At 45.4% G+C, this 10,344-nt stretch overlaps 1 pseudogene; it reads left to right on the forward strand.

Annotated features, from left to right (window-relative positions):
- Positions 1-509: 509 nt before the first annotated feature.
- On the forward strand, positions 510-1,362 carry LOC142863490 (immunoglobulin lambda variable 1-40-like; annotated as a pseudogene).
- The last annotated feature ends 8,982 nt before the right edge of the window (positions 1,363-10,344 follow it).

Genomic DNA, 10,344 nt, shown 5'->3' on the forward strand with positions numbered 1-10,344 from the left:
TTGTGGCTTCAGTAATTGGAATCATCTCTTCGGCTAAGCTTTATTCTTTTTATGACAAAATAATATTTACTGCATATTCATTTGGGTGAGAAATTGTTCAAACGTCATTTTTAAGACGATAGCACTATGTACCCCATTTTCTCTTAGTCTCACATTTTGAAAGGTCATTCCAAAGGCTCTCACAAATCAGGGTCATATGAGACTTGCACAGTGGACAGAGCAGTGGGGAGGCAGGGCTGGCTCTGGGACACTCTGGTCGCCATGTCACACGACAGTGTTTCTGAGACTGGAGCCCAGGGGCCAAACGGAGCCTGCTCCTGAGAGATGTGGGGTGATCAGAGCTGGGACCAGCACCTGCCCTGCCTGGTGCCCTCTGCTCAGGGCACAGCTGTGACCTCCCCACCCCCTGGGACCACACAGCCCCGCCCCCGCCCACCCCTGACACCCTCAGGCACAGGGGCCTGACCAGGGCCCAGGGGGGCAGAAAGCCGGGGCCATTTGCATGGAGGAGCCTCCCCTCTCAGGGTATGAAGAGGGGAAGGACAGACCTGGGGAAGCTGCTGCAGCTGCGGGCACAGAAGGCAGCACTCGGGACAGTCCCGCCATGGCCTGGGCCCCGCTCCTGCTCTCCCTCCTGGCTCACTGCACAGGTGAGCTGACTCGGGCCAGGGAAGGGCCCTGGGAAGACCGTGGGGCCCTGCTCTGTCCTCTTGTCTCCAGACCCAGAGTCACCATGTGTGTGTCTCCCCCTTCCAGGGTCCTGGGCCCAGTCTGCGCTGACTCAGCCGCCCTCGGCATCTGGAGCCCCGGGGCAGAGCGTCACCATCTCCTGCTTGGGAAGCAGCAGCAACATCGGGGGTTATTATGCGCACTGGTACCAGCAGCTCCCAGGAACGGCCCCCAAACTCCTCATCTATCGTAACAGCGGTAGACCCTCTGGGGTCCCTGCCCGATTCTCTGGCTCCAAGTCTGGCAGCTCGGCCTCCCTGACCATCGCGGGGCTCCAGGCTGAGGATGAGGCTGACTATTACTGCCAGTCCTATGACAGCAGCCTGAATGGTCACACAGTGCTGCAGCCCCACGGGGAAGTGAGACAAAAACCTGCCCCTGCTTTTTCTGATCACGGTCATGACTGCCTGTGACAAACACCAGGCAAAACATTCACTGTGGCCAACCCCAGGCATTCATGTCTGAAGATCTCTCAGCGCACAGACCTGCTTTAAATGCTCACTGACCTTCCAAAGTCAGTGACCTTGCCTCTTTCATATTGTTTTTTAAAACATCTTTATTAAGATATATTATAGAGATTGGATCAAGATGGGGGACGAGAAACACCACCAGACAGAGTGTCTCTGCAGAAAAGACAGATTCTAGCAGAATTAGAAAAAAGAAGCAATAAGAGGAGCATACAGTGGACGAGGGTCGGAAGGAGGGGTACCTGAGACCCCGGGAGACTCCACGGGAGGAGGCTGTGGAGGAGAACTGGAAGCTGAGACCCCCGGAGCAGCCCGGAGACCAGTGGGAAGGGTAGGTGGATCAGTCACCTTTCTCCTCCCCTGCATCTGGGACTGCTGGTGGGCTCCCCAGCTGGTGGAGAGACCTGGGGACACCAGCCCAGAGACGGCCGCCGCCAGCGAGCAGTGAGCCAGTAGCAGACACGACACCAGGCTCCCAACTCCCGATCTGCACCTCCGTGTGCACAGACCCGAACTTCGAGGCAGGCGCCATATTGCCTCCTTCTCCCCTTCCCCGACCCTACCCGAGGCTGCCCAAAGAGACAATATAGCCACCAGGCAGAGGCACCTCCAATTAAAGGGACCTTCCCTTTCGGGACCCTACAGCTGACTAAGGGGAACTCATACTGTGAGCTCCCTACCCACCAGCCCTCCCAGTTGCTGCTGGCACGGTGATCCCAGGAGAACGGGGCAGACCCTGAGGCTGAGAGACATAGACTCACTTGGGCTCCCTGTGGGTGAATTGGGACCGGCACTGCTCTCCCTGGTGGGGATATAGTTTGAACTCTGGGGCCCAGAGGTCGGACCTGCAGACCAGATCTCGGGCACCAAGGTCTTGCATTGCCTGGGGCACAGAAGGGATATACGTGAACAGTCTGTTGAGGTGTGTGTGCCTTCAGGGGCAGATCGGCGTCCTAGAGGGCAAGCCTCCTCCCAAAAGGAGGCCGTACACCCAACCCAGGTGGCGTTCCTGCCCAGGGAACCTCCCCGCCGGCATCATAGGCAGAGGAGGCCTGGTGGCGGGTGGTCTGGCATGGTGGCAGAAGCCCAGGAGTAACTGCAGATGTGGGGAGGGTGGAAAGAAGCGAGGCCCGCTCCAGACTGCGGGTCTCGACAGCCCCACCTCCACACACACGCAGACTCTCTGACTGAGTGGGGCCATTCCAGCCCCTCCCTGACAGCTTTTCCTGGAATCAAAAAACAGAACTTTGACCCCTGCTAAAGGCATTGGTGGTGCCTGAGGGCAGGCTTACCAAACCCAGCTCCGCCCAGACTCTCTCCTAGGCCAGCCCTCACTGAGGGGCAGAAAAGGACACACCTGGAAGTCCCAGGGCCCCACCGACCACCTGAGGCTCTATAGTGCCTCCCCAGAGGAACAAGAGCTGATGATAGGACACAAAAACAACAGCGTGGCCTGTTCCTCCAAGCAAGCACGACCTACTGACAGGGAGGACATCCTGCACACCCTTTCACGGCACCTACTGACTCATTATACAGGGAGTGGTCGAATCTCACCCACAGACACCACCTACCGGTTCAGAAACTAAACAAGGCTTATGAATACCCAAACAAAAACCTAAAGAAAAGAAACAACTGATCAACATGGGATGAAATCAGCGAAGGAATTCCGGAAATATGAAGAACCAAACGGAAAACACACCTGCAAAGAGGAGCACCAGCCCCCTAGAAATAGGCACCAAACAAAGTTAGGCAACCAAAATGTCAGAAGGGAAATTTCGTATGTGGATCCTAAGAAAACTCACCAACCTGCAAGAACAACTCAATAACCAACACAAAGAAACCATAAAAAGCCTCCAAGACCTAGAACAAAAGTTCACTAAAGAAATAAACACAATGAACAAAAGTTTAACCGAACTCCTGGAAATGAAGAATCAATTCAGGGAACTACAAAACACAGTGGAAAGTCTCAAGAACAGGGTAGATCAAACAGAGGAAGAATTTCAGAGATTGAAGATAATACCCTCTAACTAAATAAAACAGTCACAGAGATAGAGCAGAGAAACAAGAGAAAAGAGCAAAGCCTACAAGAGATGTGGGATTATGTGAAGAAACCTAATGTGAGGGTCATAGGGTTACCAGAAGGGGAAGAAGACAACACTCAAGGGCTGGACAAGCTATTTGAAGATATAATAGAGGAAAATTTCCCAGGTCTTGCTAAAAATCTTGATATACATTTCCGGCAGAGAGCACGGTGAGACACGCAGCGGCCAGTTCCCGAGGGGCCTGTTGGGCCCTCTGGGCCTTCCAGGCCCTCCGGCTCCAGGTGAGCTGGGGGTCCTTCCCAGGATGGGCCTCGGCCTCTGCCCTGCAGGAACCCGGCGCCCTTGCTGTGGCTGCCCTCCAGTGAAGCCCAGGCCTAGAAGCAGCAGCGAACGTCTCTGGCAACCCCACCTTGGTGACCTGATGATGGCGGCCGGCCGCCTGGTCTTTTGACCCAGCCCTGCCCGGCCTAGGCTAAGCCCCTTCCAAGCTTCCAGAACGCGACGCCTTTGGGAGGCTGCAGGTGTGGCGGGGCGAGAAGTATGGCGACCGTCCAAACCCTGAGGAGGGCCGTTAGGGTTTGGAGAGCCTGAGAAGGCCGGTCTGTGGGCGCAAGCTCGGTCACCTTCTTGGGCCGTGGAGTGGCGCAGATCCGGGTCTTGCTGTGCCCGCTCTGTACCAAAGGGGTGCGCCCTACTTAGGCCTGACAACGGCGGACAAAGGCCTTAACGGGCCTGGACGGTGAGCCGAGCCCGGGACGACGATGGGTGGAATGGTTAGCGGGCCTTCGGGCGGTTGGTTATCGTTCTGCCACCAGACAGAAGAAGAAAAACACAACCACATTTGGAAATGCCCACCACCTTTTGGGAAGATTTACTGGCCAATTATAGAAGAAGGCCTGTGTATATAATATGAAAAAGCTGTTCTCAACTTTCCCCCCAACCTTTTAAAAGGAAACGTTTACTACATCTAATCCTTCTAGAAGTAAAGAGGTTGACGACGTATGATAAAGTAGAGTTAGAAAATAACACATCTTGTAAATGCCAATTTGTTAAAAAAAAAAAAAGAAAAGAAAAAATCAGAGGAAAAAAATTTCTTCTGGAAATGACTTTTTGAAATGGAATTGTTAGACCACCTCTGGAAGCGACACGTGTTCACATTTGTTCAGTGGGTTAAAGGATATGGAGCGGAAAACCTTGAGAAGGAAGAGAAGATTCTGTGCCAGAGTGGTCATATTTAGAAGACATTTTCATATCATAAGCATTGTTTTGTGTTTGCATTTTGTTCCTCATTACTGTATATATAGTTCACAAAACTAAGTACTTTTTTGAAATATCTAGTCTTTCTAGATGTTCTGAAGTGCCTGATATATGTTAAAAGTAGAAGTAGTAATACCCTTTGTGAATACCTTTTCGTTAAAATTCATATGAAATTTTGGGGGGGAATGGCTAAACCACCTCTTGAGTAGTACACATTGTGTTTGTGCAGGGGTTCAGGGGAGGAGGGAGGACAAGGAGGAGCTCTATGCCAGTGCGCTTATAGTGAGGCAAGATTAACCATAGTTCCTATGTCTGTGCATTTTGTCTTACCTGTGTATATAGTGTATATAAAAGACAAACAAGTCCTAATTTACATCTAGTCTTTCTAGATGTTAAAAGAGGTTGCCAGTGTATGACAAAAATAGAATTAGTAAACTAATAGTTTGTACATTTTTGTTTTTAAATTCGTAGGAAAGATTGTCTTCTGAAAAATCTGAGCATTAATAGCCCACTGGGTTGGTGGAGGAGGGAAGGGTTCTAGGCCAGAATGTTCATATTTTAAAGACACTTTCAAATTATAACTGTTACATGTGCGCAGTTTATTCACAACTGCTGTGTATATAGTGGACAAATAAAATCCTTACCCGAAACATCTAGTCTATCTAGATGTTTACAAGTGCCCAACGTATGTTAAATGTAGAGGTAGTAAAATATAACTTTGTAAATATCTTTTTGCTAGAGTTCACAGGAAATACTGTCTTTTGGGAATAGAATTGTTAAACCATCTCTGTGAGCAGTATAGTACCATCTATACTCCTTCAATGGTTTGGAGGAGGTGGGAGGGAAGGAATTGGCAAAAGGACATTATCAGATATCAGTTTTCTTATGTTTTGTGCATTTTGTTTTGCTGTGTGTATATATGGATATATATAATGTATATAATGGATAAATGAGTCCTAATATTCCAATATCTAGTCTCTAGATGTTAAAGAGGTTGCCAGTGTATAATAAAGTAGTTAGTAAAATTAGCACATTTTGTACACTTTGTGTTGAAATTCATAGGAAAGCTTGTCCTCTGTAAATTACTTTTGGATATGAATTTGTTCGACCATTTCTAAGCATTACATATGCCTGTACTTGTCCACTGGATATAAGGCAGAGAGAAGGAAATGGAATGGTTCAAGACCAAAATGGTCATATTTAGACGATACTTCAGATTATAACCATTGCTATGTGCGTGCAGTTTTATTTAACAGTGCTGTTACATAGTGGACAAGTTCTTATATGAAATATCTAGACTTTCTAGATATTTAGAAATGCTTGATGTATTTAAAAGTAGAAGTAGTAAAATAACACTTTGTAAATAGCTTTTAAAATCTGATGTCCAGATGGTTTCACACCCGAATTTTACCACACTACAAAGAAGATCTAGTACCTATCTTGCAGAAACCATTCCACAACAACGAGAAGAATAGAAACCTCCCTGACACCTTTTATGAAGCAAATATTACTCTGATACCAAATCCAGGAAAGGATGCAACAAAAAAAGAAAACTACAGACCAATATCCCTAATGAATCTAGATGCAAAAATTTTCAACAAAATCTTAGCTAACCGAATCCAGACGCTTATCAAAAAAAATAATCGAACACGACCAAGTGGGCTTCATCCCAGGGATGCAGGGATGGTTCAACATACGTAAATCTATAAATGCAATTGACCACATAAACAGAAGCAAAAACAAAGACCACATGATTCTTTCAATAGATGCAGAAAAAGCTTTTGACAAAATTCAACACCCTTGCATGATACAAACACTTAAGAAAATAGGCATAGAAGGGACATACCTAAAAATGATACAAGCCATATATGACAGACCCATAGCCAACATCATACTGAATGGGGAAAAATGGAAAGCATTTCCACTTAGAACTGGAACCAGACAAGGCTGTCCACTATCTCCACTTCTATTCAACATAGTGCTGGAAGTCCTGGCTACAGAAATCAGACAGGAAAGTGGAATTAAAGGTATCCAGATAGGGGCAGAAGAGATCAAACTTTCACTGTTTGCTGATGATATGATATTATATTTAGAAAACCCCAAAGATTCAACCAAGAAACTCCTGGAACTGATAAATGAATTTAGTAAAGGCTCAGGATACAAAATCAATACACAGAAACAGAGGCATTCATATACGCCAACAACAATCAAATTGAGAACCAAATCAAAGACTCAATTCCCTTCACAATAGCAACAAAGAAATTAAAGTACCTAGGAATATATCTAACCAAGGAGGTTAAAGACCTCTACAGGGAGAACTATGAAACACTGAGGAAGGAAATAGCAGAGGGTGTAAACAGATGGAAATCCATACCATGCTGGTGGGTCGGCAGACTCAACATCATTAAAATGTCTATACTACCCAAACTGATCTACAGATTCAATGCAATACCTATTAAAACCCCACCAGCATTCTTCACAGATATAGAAAAAATAATTTTACACTTCGTATGGAATCAAAGAAGACCCCAAATATCAAAATCAATTCTAGGCAACAAAAACAAAATGGGAGGTATTAATATGCCAGATATCAAACTATACTACAAAGCTGCAGTAATGAAATCAATCTGGTATTGGCACAAAATTAGAAACATTGACCAGTGGAACAGATGTGAGAACCCTGATATAAAACCATCCTCATATAGCCATCTAATCTTTGACAAAGCAGACAAAAACATACGCTGGGGAAAAGAATCCCTTTTCAATAAATGGTGCTGGGAAAACTGCATAGCCACTTGTAGAAGGCTAAAGCAGGACCCACACCTTTCATCTCTCACAAAAATCAACTCACGCTGGATAACAGACTTAAACCTAAGGTATGAAACTATTAGAATTCTAGAGGAAAATATTGGAAACACTCTCCTAGACATTGGCCTAGCCAAAGAGTTTATGAACAAGTCCCCAAAGGCAATCACAGCAGCAACAAAAATAAATAAATGGGACATGATCAAATTAAAAAGCTTCTGCACAGCCAAAGAAGTAGTCATGAAAGTAAACAGACAACCTACAGAATGGGAGAAAATTTTTGCATCCAACACATCCGATAAGGGGCTGATAACTAGAATATACTTAGAACTCATGAAAATCAGCAAGAAAAAATCAAATAACCCTATTAAAAAGTGGGCAAAGGACTTGAACAGAAACTTTTCTAAAGAAGACAGAAGAATGGCCAACAAACATATGAAAAAATACTCAACATCTCTAATCATCAGGGAAATGCAGATCAAAACCACAATGAGACATCACTTAACTCCAGTGAGAATGGCCTTTATCAAAAAGAATCCAAACAATAAATGTTGGTGTGGATGCGGAAAGAGAGGAATACTCCTACACTGCTGGTGGGACTGCAAACTAGTTCAACCTTTGTGGAAAGCAATATGGAGATACCTTAAAGGATACAAGTGAATCTACCATTTGATCCAGCAATCCCATTGCTGGGCATCTAACCAAAAGATCCAATGACACTCTACAGAAAAGATACCCGCATTCGAATGTTTATAGCAGCACAGTTCATAACCGCAAGGCTGTGGAAACAGCCCAAGTGCCCATCAATCCAAGAATTGATTAATAAAATGTGGTATATGTATACCATGGAGTACTATTCAGCTGTAAGAAACAATGGTGATATAGCACATCTTATATTTTCCTGGTTAGAGCTGGACCCATACTACTAAGTGAAGTTTCCCAAGAATGGAAAAACAAGCACCACATATAGTCACCAAAAAACTGGTATTAACTGAACAGCACCTGAGTGGACACATAGGTACTACAGTAATAGCGTATTGGGCAGGTGAGAGCGGGGAGGGGGGCAGGTATATCCATACATAATGAGTGAGATGTGCACCATCTGGGGGACAGTCATGCTGGAGACTCAGACATGTGGGGGAAGGGGGGAATGGGCATCTATTGAAACCTTAAAATCTGTACCCATATAATATGTCGAAAAAAAATGATATATTATAATGTGTATGCCATAAATTTCACCCTTTTAAAATATACACTTCAAATTTTCTTTAGTGTTTATTGAGTTGTGCAACCATCACCATAACACGAATTTAGAATATTTTCATCACCCTACTAATAAACACCTATTAGTCTAATAGCTAATATTACTATAACTTTGGCTTGTATATCCAATTTTCATTTTCCACATAACTTAGGAGATTAACAAATGAAAATGTTTACTAGGTTAATTTTCACACAAGAAATATGTCAAGACATACTTTAGTACTTCATTCATTTTTATTGCCAAGAAAAAGACTCCATGGTATGTATGTCCTACAGGTTGTTAAACCATTTATGAGTTGTTGGACATTTACTTTGCTTAAAGCTGTTCATTTTATGAGTAAGGCTGCTGTAATCATTGGTAAACAAGTTCCAAATTTCCCTGTGGATTAATGTGTGTATTTTTCTTGGGTTTGGTAGCAGTGGACTTTCAGGGTGATATAATTACTGTTGTTGAGGAAATGTCTGATTTCTTTCCAAGGGGGCTGCACCACTTTACATTCGCATGAATAACACACTAGAGTTCCAACTTCTCCCCATTCTCATCAGCATTTGTCATCACGGGTCACTGTGTTTGTGGCCACCCCAGGGGGTCTGCAGCGGTCCATCTCTTTGACTCGATGGCATTTCCCTGGTGGCTCATGGTGTGGGACCCACTCGTGTGCCACCTGCTTCCAGTCACGCAGGGCAGCGAAGGTCTGAGGCCCTTCCCGAGTCTCTCACTCAGGACACGCTAGACTGAGGCGGGTTGAATCCCACACGCAGCCTGCCCCCCACGGAGCGGACACGCCTGTCCCAGCACAGACTCCTCTCAGGGGCAGCGACGGCAGAGCGGGGTGACACCCCCGTCCCAGGCCAGAAGACGAGGCGCCCTGTGGACCCCGCCTCTGCTGGCGCTGCAGCTCCAGGCTCCAGGCCTGTGCTAGAGCCGGCTCCTGCGCAGCCACCGTCCCTCCCCACGGGACACACGGCAGGTCCAGCGAGTGTCCCCTGTGCCTCAGCAGAGCATGCGCCACTGGGAACCGGGACTCGGATGGGGACGTGGCTGCAGTAGCTTCTCTCTGTGCTCACACGGTGCCAGCAGCATTGGCCACACAGCCCATCAGCTTCCAGACACCCTCATGACAAAGAACGCAGAACAGGATTCTAGGAAAAAATAAAAGTTCCTGTAGATGGAATGAGATTTAAGTAAGTGTAGAGGTAGACTACATCAATGGGTAGAATTTTGTTAACAAAAATATAAAAAAAAATACATTTAATATGCCAAGAAAGAAATCAGACCTAACAGGTACAGTGTTCGCTACCTGGGTGATGGGCACAGGTAACTTGGGCTCAGGCAGTACAGAAGCAATTCATGGAACCAAAACATTTCTTCCCATGGAGTAATCTGAAATTTTAAAATAAAAAAAGAATAAATGTATTTGAATAAATGCTAGTCAAAATTTTTATTGAATCTTAAGATTGTTTTGATAATAATATGGGAAAATTTAAATCCAGGAAAAGCCTCAAATGTTTTGCAAATGAACACAAAACGAGTGGACACACACTTACATTTTGAGACACAGACTACAGCAATATTAATGTCAACAGTCTAAGACTATTGCTGGAACAAATACAAGAAAGTTTCATTAACAGTTCAGAAATAGTCCTAGGTATGAAATGCACTAGGATGCATTTAAAGTACCATGTAGCAAACACGAGGACTCAATGACCAAACAGAGGCATGAATCACAACAAAAGCATTGCTTCCAAATTTTGTACACAGCGAGATTGAGAATGATATG

Source organism: Microcebus murinus, chromosome 22 (genome assembly GCF_040939455.1).
Source record: "Microcebus murinus isolate Inina chromosome 22, M.murinus_Inina_mat1.0, whole genome shotgun sequence".
NCBI classification, from domain to species: Eukaryota; Metazoa; Chordata; class Mammalia; order Primates; family Cheirogaleidae; genus Microcebus; species Microcebus murinus.